At 32.5% G+C, this 8,122-nt stretch overlaps 1 protein-coding gene across 1 annotated transcript in view; it reads left to right on the plus strand.

Annotated features, from left to right (window-relative positions):
* Window positions 1-5,597: 5,597 nt before the first annotated feature.
* LOC127869669 (speract receptor-like) overlaps window positions 5,598-8,122 on the plus strand; it is an 87,938-nt gene continuing 85,413 nt past the window's right edge. Inside the window, exon 1 of the mRNA XM_052412326.1 lies at window positions 5,598-6,022. The gene's annotated coding sequence lies outside the window, so the exon portion shown is untranslated. The remainder of the gene's footprint in view (window positions 6,023-8,122) is intronic.

Raw genomic sequence — 8,122 nt, forward strand, 5'->3', positions numbered from 1 at the left:
TTTATTATGTAACGAAAGGATTGATGTTCTTTTATATGAAACATTTTCCTCGTAGCATATGTGTAAATGAAACATTAATAGCCAAATATTACTGTTTTTTCAAAATATATTGCAATGGAAGATTTCATTTTAGCACGGTTCCCCTACGTTTCCCATGTAATGTTTGGTACTATATTTTTGTAAATAAATCTTACATAATTCAGCGTCTGTTTTATGTTGTTGTTAAACGTTTGCATTTACATCTTAAAGGGGCCTTTTTACGCTTTTGTAAATTGACAAAATTGAAAAAATTGTTTCAGATTCGCAAATTTTCCTTGAAGTTATGATATTTGTGAGGAAACAGTAATATTGAACATTTACAATGCCCTAAAATATCCATTATGTGCATCTTTTGACGATTTAAAAACCTGAAAATTATAAAGCGTAGCAACGCGAAACGATTGAATAATTTGGAAAATTCTGTTGTTGTCGTATTTTTTGATACTACGAGGATTGCATATATGAGGTAAAAAATACATTGAAATTGGTATAAGCGCGGATGGTCTAGTGGATAGAGCGGTAGACTTTTGCTCCATGGCTCCAGGGGTCAGTGATTCGAGCCCCGTTGAGGGTACCTTTTTTGTGCCCCCTTTTTGAAGAAAAGGCGGTATATAGTGATCGGACTGTCCGACTGTCTGTCTTTCCGTCACACTTTGCGTTTAGGTTTCGAAAAATGCTCATAACTTCTATGTCCCTTGAGATATAACCTTCATATTTGGTATGCATGTGTATATGGAAAAGGCCTTTCCATACGCACACACTTTTTTACTCCTGTGACCTTGACCTTGAACTTAGGGTCTGCGTTAAGGTTTCGAAATCTGCGTTTAGTTTTCGAAAAATGCTCATAACTTCTATGTCCCTTGAGATATAACCTTCATATTTTGTATGCATGTGTATATGAACAAGGCCTTTCCATACGCACACTCATTTTTACCCCTATGGCCTTGACCTTGAACTTGGGGTCCGCGTTAAGGTTTCGAAATCTGCGTTTAGGTTTCGAAAAATGCTCATAACTTCTATGTCCCTTGAGATATAACCTTCATATTTGGTATGCATGTGTATATGAACAAGGCCTTTCCATACGCACACACATTTTTACCCCTGTGACCTTGACCTTGAACTTAGGGTCCGCGTTAAGGTTTCGAAATCTGCGTTTAAGTTTCGCAAAATGCTCATAACTTCTATGTCCCTTGAGATATAACCTTCATATTTGGTATGCATGTGTATATGGACAAGGCCTTTCCATACGCACAAACAATTTTACCCCTGTGACCTTGACCTTGAAGTTAGGGTCCGCGTTTAGGTTTCGAAATGTGCGTTTAGGTTTTGAAAAATGCTCATAAATTCTATGACCCTTGAGATATAACCTTCATATTTGGTATGCATGTGTATACGGACAAGGCCTTTCCATACGCACACCAATTTTGACCCCTGTGACCTTGACCTTGAACTTGGGGTCCGCGTTTAGGTTTCGAAATCTGTGTTTAGGTTTCGAAAAAAGCTCATAACTTCTATCAAGCGTTTATAGGAGGCATAAGTCATCCTATGGTGACAGCTCTTGTTTTAAATTCTTTACTTGTATTCTTGTTTTTTTACTGGAGATGTTTAGACCCAATGTTAACATTAATCAATATAAAGCATTTAATGACAAACTTCAAAACATGCCAAAATCTGTGAAAAGGCCCCTTTAAATAGCTAAACTCGCTCCATGCTGGTAAACGTACATGTAAAACAAAAAACACAATGATGATCATGTGTCGCTAACATGAGTTTAACAAGTGAAAACCAGTGTTGTGGCAATAAAAAATCCTAATGTGGCTTTGTCCCATCGATATTATTTAGGAAAATGTATACAAAACAAACTAACAGATGATTAAAGTCGATCTCAGCATATTAAACACATAAACAAAATTACTTGCATACAATGAAGGGACCACCAAGGCAAATTTATATTTTCTTGTTTTACGAAGAACTGTTTGTGGTAATCTGAAGAGCCAAGTAAGGAAACTGCAATGGCCCCTATCAGTCATGTTTCGTATAAATCAAACTAATTTTGCTGAAAATGAATGTGAACATATTTTGGTCTCCATTGAACGTTTAATGAAGTGTTTATTTTTTTATTAATTTCCAAGCCCATAGGGCCGCAGCAAATTGATTAAATGTCCGACGGATTTCCCGCACCTAAAATTCTTAAAACGAAATAAAAATATTTTTATTTGCGCACGCAGCAACAATTTTGCTCCGCACATACTCAGTATTCGATCAATGATTTAGTTTAATTAAGCCTACGATATAGACTGTCATAACGCTTTCCGATATTATATTTGTTTATGGTAAAAGAATGGCGGCGTCCGTCTGCCCTGTTGTGTCCGCGACAGATGTAAATGGAAACGTAATTTTTCCGCCAATTGCATTCGATCATTGCATTACTGATTATTTTCGTGCTTTGTTTCTCGCAGCCGCATCTGCATCTGGATGCGGAATGTCACCCGAATGCGTCAATTCGGTAACAATTTGTGGTAAACTAGGTGGTAGCGATAAAATAAAAATGTCGAACATTAACATGCAACTAAGCGTCGCAGTTGAATTCGACACAAAAATGTTCAAAATTACTTACGCAAAAAAACAAAACAACCAATAGTCATTTTTCATTAAATCCTTGAAATACATGGCATGGCATTTCTCTTTGTACTTTCATCTACCTGGAAGTAAGTTTCTAATTGCAGTTTCTTAAAGCTGCTGAAAGTTTTGTTTGAAAAAAATAGTGGACATAAAAGTAGAACTGGTTTTCTGTTTAATGAATCACAAGCACATCAGGTCGGTAAAAAGGAAATGTTTGTAAGCTTGAAAAAAGACACTATATTTTTGCTGTTGGAATAGTGAGAATTATGATGACTGTCAATTTTGTGAAAAAGGTCCATAACATTTCACTTTCTTGCAGGAGGAATTCTTGCAGAACATAAAGCCATGCCAGTCGTATATCTGTGGAAATCAGTTGGAAGATGCACCTGGTCTGTATGTTCGTAGATGCATTACATGCAACTCTGATGTAGAAACAGCTTATTACTCAGCAAAGTGTCGACATTACCTACTTCCAGTGTGCATTCACTGTGGAACTCCAGTGTGTTAGATGACAACGATGCATATGTTGCAAATTTGTATTCAAAATATTCCATAGTCAGACCAATGTGTGTGTCTTGTAGACATTCTGGAAGAGCAAAAAACATGGGGCGCAAAGAAGTTTGTTAAAAACCGACAAGTCAAGTGAACTCATTTAGGCCTTCAACCGTTCCTACTTTTTTGGTTTGAAAATGACACAACAGCAAAAGTATGCTCATATGATGTATTAATGTTAACATGTTGTGATTGAAAATGAAAAATCATGTATTGGAGTAAAAAGCAAATGCTTTAACTTAAACAATATAAGTGTTTAGTCATTACCAGTTTACTTATATTTCTACAGATTGTAATTGTTTTGCCGAAAGATTACAGCTGATTCTAGTCATTCGTGATTGCATCTTTCTTGGAAAAATATGTTGCTGTTTTTTAAATTGCTTTGATTAAAAAATTGTCACTCTTATTGTTGTACTTCTATTGTTATAAATATATATAAAATAGTACTAGTCATTATACTAGAAATAAATTTATTTTTATTTCGCTCGCTCGCTCCATTTTTTGGTGGGCTAAAATCCGTAGAACAAATCTTCAATTTGTTGTGGCCTAGCGACCATGTTTTTTTGTAAAGAATCTAAATTATTTAAAATTTGGTAGAGGCTAATCGAAAGATGTGTTATTTTGTAAAATCCAATTACCGAAGATTATCAAAGAAATTTTTTATATGATTTTTGTGTTCAAGATCGTTTGCTGGTATTACATTTCCAAAAGGCAGCGGCCTTGCTTTCTTTAAACAAATCAAAACGATTCCCAGATATTTGGTAAAGTGTCTTGTTATTTTATTTTTATCACTTTGAAATCAGATTATCTTTTAGCTGACCATTTTCAACATTTCGAGATAAAACAAACAGCCACTTCATTTATACTAAATAAAAATGTTTTTATACATTTGGTAGAGGGTCACCTATGCACTATTTATTTTAATTATTTTGAAATCTGATTATTGGTTTTTGAGAAGGCCGTCATTTATTTAAGAAAAATGTATACAACTCATCAAATTTCATCAATAACGAAATGTGGCCTCTAAGACGTGGGAAGGTTATTTGACATAGTGACCTAGTTTATGAGGACGCACTTAATTAAAATACAAACGTGATCTAGATGATGTAAAGATAACATTCAGACCAAGTTTCACAAATTGTGATAAAAATTGTAGCTGTTAGCTTTCTAAAGATCTTACGGTTGAAAGCCCAAGAGACACGACACACGACACATGACGACGTTTGTCAGACTGAAAACTACAGCATATCACAAGCACTTTGTACTCAGATGAGCTAAAAAGTACCGACTATTACACGATTTATTGCGGCCAACAAAAATATAACCATTTCATTTTATTCATGGAGGACATTTTGTTTAACCGGAGGTATTGGTAATTAATGTTATACCGATTGTATATTTCGGCCACATTATTTTCATACACTAACATAAAGTGCATAATGCAATGGATCGTTTCAATGTGTGAAGTTTACAATACGTACTTATTTAGGTATAATTGTATCTCTAAAATCAGTAACTGGTTTGGTTTACACTGCGGTAAATAAACTTGACACGGACGAAACATTGCAATTGGTATATCATTCATAATAATAATAAATTTAACAGCAAACTAACAAAATATCGTTTTTTCGATCATTATTAGAGTTATGTAAATACCATGCTATTGCTGGCAGTTAAGACCGTTTTCATCGTCAACATACTCTTTCCTTACTGAATAACCAGGAGTTTGCTGGTTTGTTTCCCTTGAGATGTTCCTAGGTTTTTACTGAATTAGTCAATTATGGACTCGTTTCACATTCGTTGAAATAACATAATTGGAATAGGCACTTCAAGCGTTTGTTTCATTTATAACTAGAGAGTTCATTGGTGATCAAGGTTTATAAAATTTAATTGAAGTATGAAGATACATAGGCTCTAAGATTGACAAATTTATATAGCAGGACCAAGATACACCAATATATATATATATATATATATATATATATATATATATATATATATATATATTATATATATATATATATATATATATATATATATATATATATATATATATATATATATATATATATATATATATATATATATATATATATATATTTATATCTAACACAAATAAGTAGAAAGCAAAGAGATGTGTTTCTATTCAATGGAAAAAAGAGAACAGCAAAAAAACAAAACAAAAAATCGCCAGGAAATGGTAACTTTGGCAAAAAAAACGCACGCACAAAACAAACAACATTTAAGGACTTACATCACATACGAGCATCGCTAAGACATACAAATTGAGCAAAAATGCACACATTCTACTAGGACATTGATATTTTTGGCATATAATTTTTTTCTTTCATAGATTCGAAATTTAACAACATTTATATCATGTATCTTTGGACAGTTAACCCATTAGGTAGTTCATTGTTACTGTAAGGAATTTACACCAGTGTTCACAATTATATATTGCATCATGATATTGTTTTTAAAATTAATGATTCTTTTTTTAGGACATGTTCGTCATTGTAAGTATTAACTATAGATTTCCTTTTCAGGAAGTGTTTGCTTGCAATACATTTAGAGAGCAATGTTATGTATTTCATTATCAAATCATTTTAAATGAACATGCTTTATAAAATAGTTTAGAATTGCCCATGTCACAATGAAGTAAACTTCTTGTTCTCAGCAAACCAGTATATGGGCTATTTTGTTATTCTTTAACATAATGTTCTTGAGTATTTTCCAGGGGTAAAGACCCACATTTACCAGAAACAGAAGATTCGATTGCCCTTTTTCCGGACGTCATTGTCAACGAGAGGTAACATAAGCACGATTTTAGCCCTCTTTGAACACGGTCACCCACATCAATGCTAATCAATGCAGACGGTAGATGATCACCTACATGGTCTTCTGAAAGAACATTGTATCTGCGGATAAAGCAAATATGCCAAGACATGCCAACTACAACATTCTGTAATAATTGCTTGTAAATACATTATTATTGCGATTAGAATTAGGTAGATCCGGATTGTCTAATAAGTACACATTGAACATTGTTGTGTACAAATAGCAAAATATTTCGTTACTTTGTATATACATTAAGTCAATATGCCAATATGCATATTAAGTATATTATATTGATTCAACAGGACAATTTATCATGCGACCTAGCCATATAAACTGTATTTTTGTCATAAAACGTATTAAGCAATATATTATCAGAAACGATCGGTACATAGTTTTAAAAAGACACTATATCCAGCGTATATGAGCTTATATAAAGTGTATCAGCAATTTTGTGATGTACATTATCGATATATTATTTGAAAAAATCCATATATTTATTCAACAACACTATATATCATGCCAATGTTACATTTAAAAGAAATCACCCAGTCATTATACGACGTTTATTTATCAATAATTATTTTGAAACCGTTCTTTTATATTCAACAAGGCAGTTCATCATGCCGATGTAACCTTATGTTGAATTAATATGTCATTATATGAAGTATTCCTACATTTATATTGGTTGAAAATCATATTGTATGAATTAATCAGTGTCTTGAACCAGTATATCCGGTCGAATGAATAATGTTGTTTGTCAATTTGCATAGTGATGCAGTCACAGCATCAAAGATAATATATTTACATTTTGTTTGCTTTAGGCTATATTGATATAATTTAGGGTCAAATTCACGTAACTGCGCACATTTGTATTGTCAAGGTTGCAATCCACTTTATGATTGTGTATCCTTTATTGTTGCATAAAATGCGGTGCTTATTTTTTTAAAGTTTCTTCTCCCTCCTGGATATAAAAGCACATGTGGTCATTTCGTTTATCACGTGTGTCCCTTTTATATATGTTTTTTTTAATGTTTAACATTGTTTTAATAATCCACAATTGTTCTCATTTTTCAAACAGTACCTTAATAGTTTTAACAGTTTCTGTATAAATTATTCGCTTTTCTTATTGTTTGTGATGATGTGTACGGTGTTTCTATATGTGTTGTATTATATATGAAATAACGCATTCGACACTGAAACTATCAGAAACAAAATACTTTTAAAGTTCATTGTTTTATCATGTGAACCTGTGGGGGTAAGAATTTATTATACTCTGAACCCGAACAGCTGGTTTAGTGATGGATTTTAAAACTCGAAATAATTTAATGGCGTCATATTGCGACAAATCAATACAAGTTATTACCTTGTTAGCTTTCTATTAATATATTTCCACCACGTTTATGAGCAAAATGACTTAATTATAGGTTCTTTATACTCGATAAATACTTTTTCATAAAATGTGTTTATAGTTGTGCAAATTATAGATTTCAGACGACTTGTTGGGTTTTTAACAGTGCCTTTCCAATGACTTGTAAGAAGTAACCACACACAGTAAAGACGTATCCATATAGTATAAAGACGTATCTACATCATAAAGCGGAGTATTCATATAATAAAGTAAGAAGTAACAGCACAGTTTGAAAAAAAAGTAACCACACGATATAAGGACGTATCCACTTAATATGAAAAGCAAACCAAAGCATATAAAAAAAGTTTAAAACTATATCAATAAGTTTCCACAATATATAAAGAAGTAACGGCATCATATAAAGTATTATCCCCAACAAATACAGAATTAATCACAACTTTTAAAGACGTTACCACACCAAAGGAAGACGATCCATACCATATTAAGAAGTAACCACATCATATAAATAGTTATCCACAATTGTATCAAGTATCCACATTATATAAAGAAGTAACCACATCATATACATAGTTATCCACAAATGTATCACGTATCCACATTATATAAAGAAGTAACCACATCATATAAATAGATATCCACAAATGTATCAAGTATCCACATTAAATAAAGAAGTCATATAAACAAGAATCCAACTCATATAAA

The sequence above is a fragment of the Dreissena polymorpha genome, chromosome 2, assembly GCF_020536995.1.
Source record: "Dreissena polymorpha isolate Duluth1 chromosome 2, UMN_Dpol_1.0, whole genome shotgun sequence".
NCBI classification, from domain to species: domain Eukaryota; kingdom Metazoa; phylum Mollusca; class Bivalvia; order Myida; family Dreissenidae; genus Dreissena; species Dreissena polymorpha.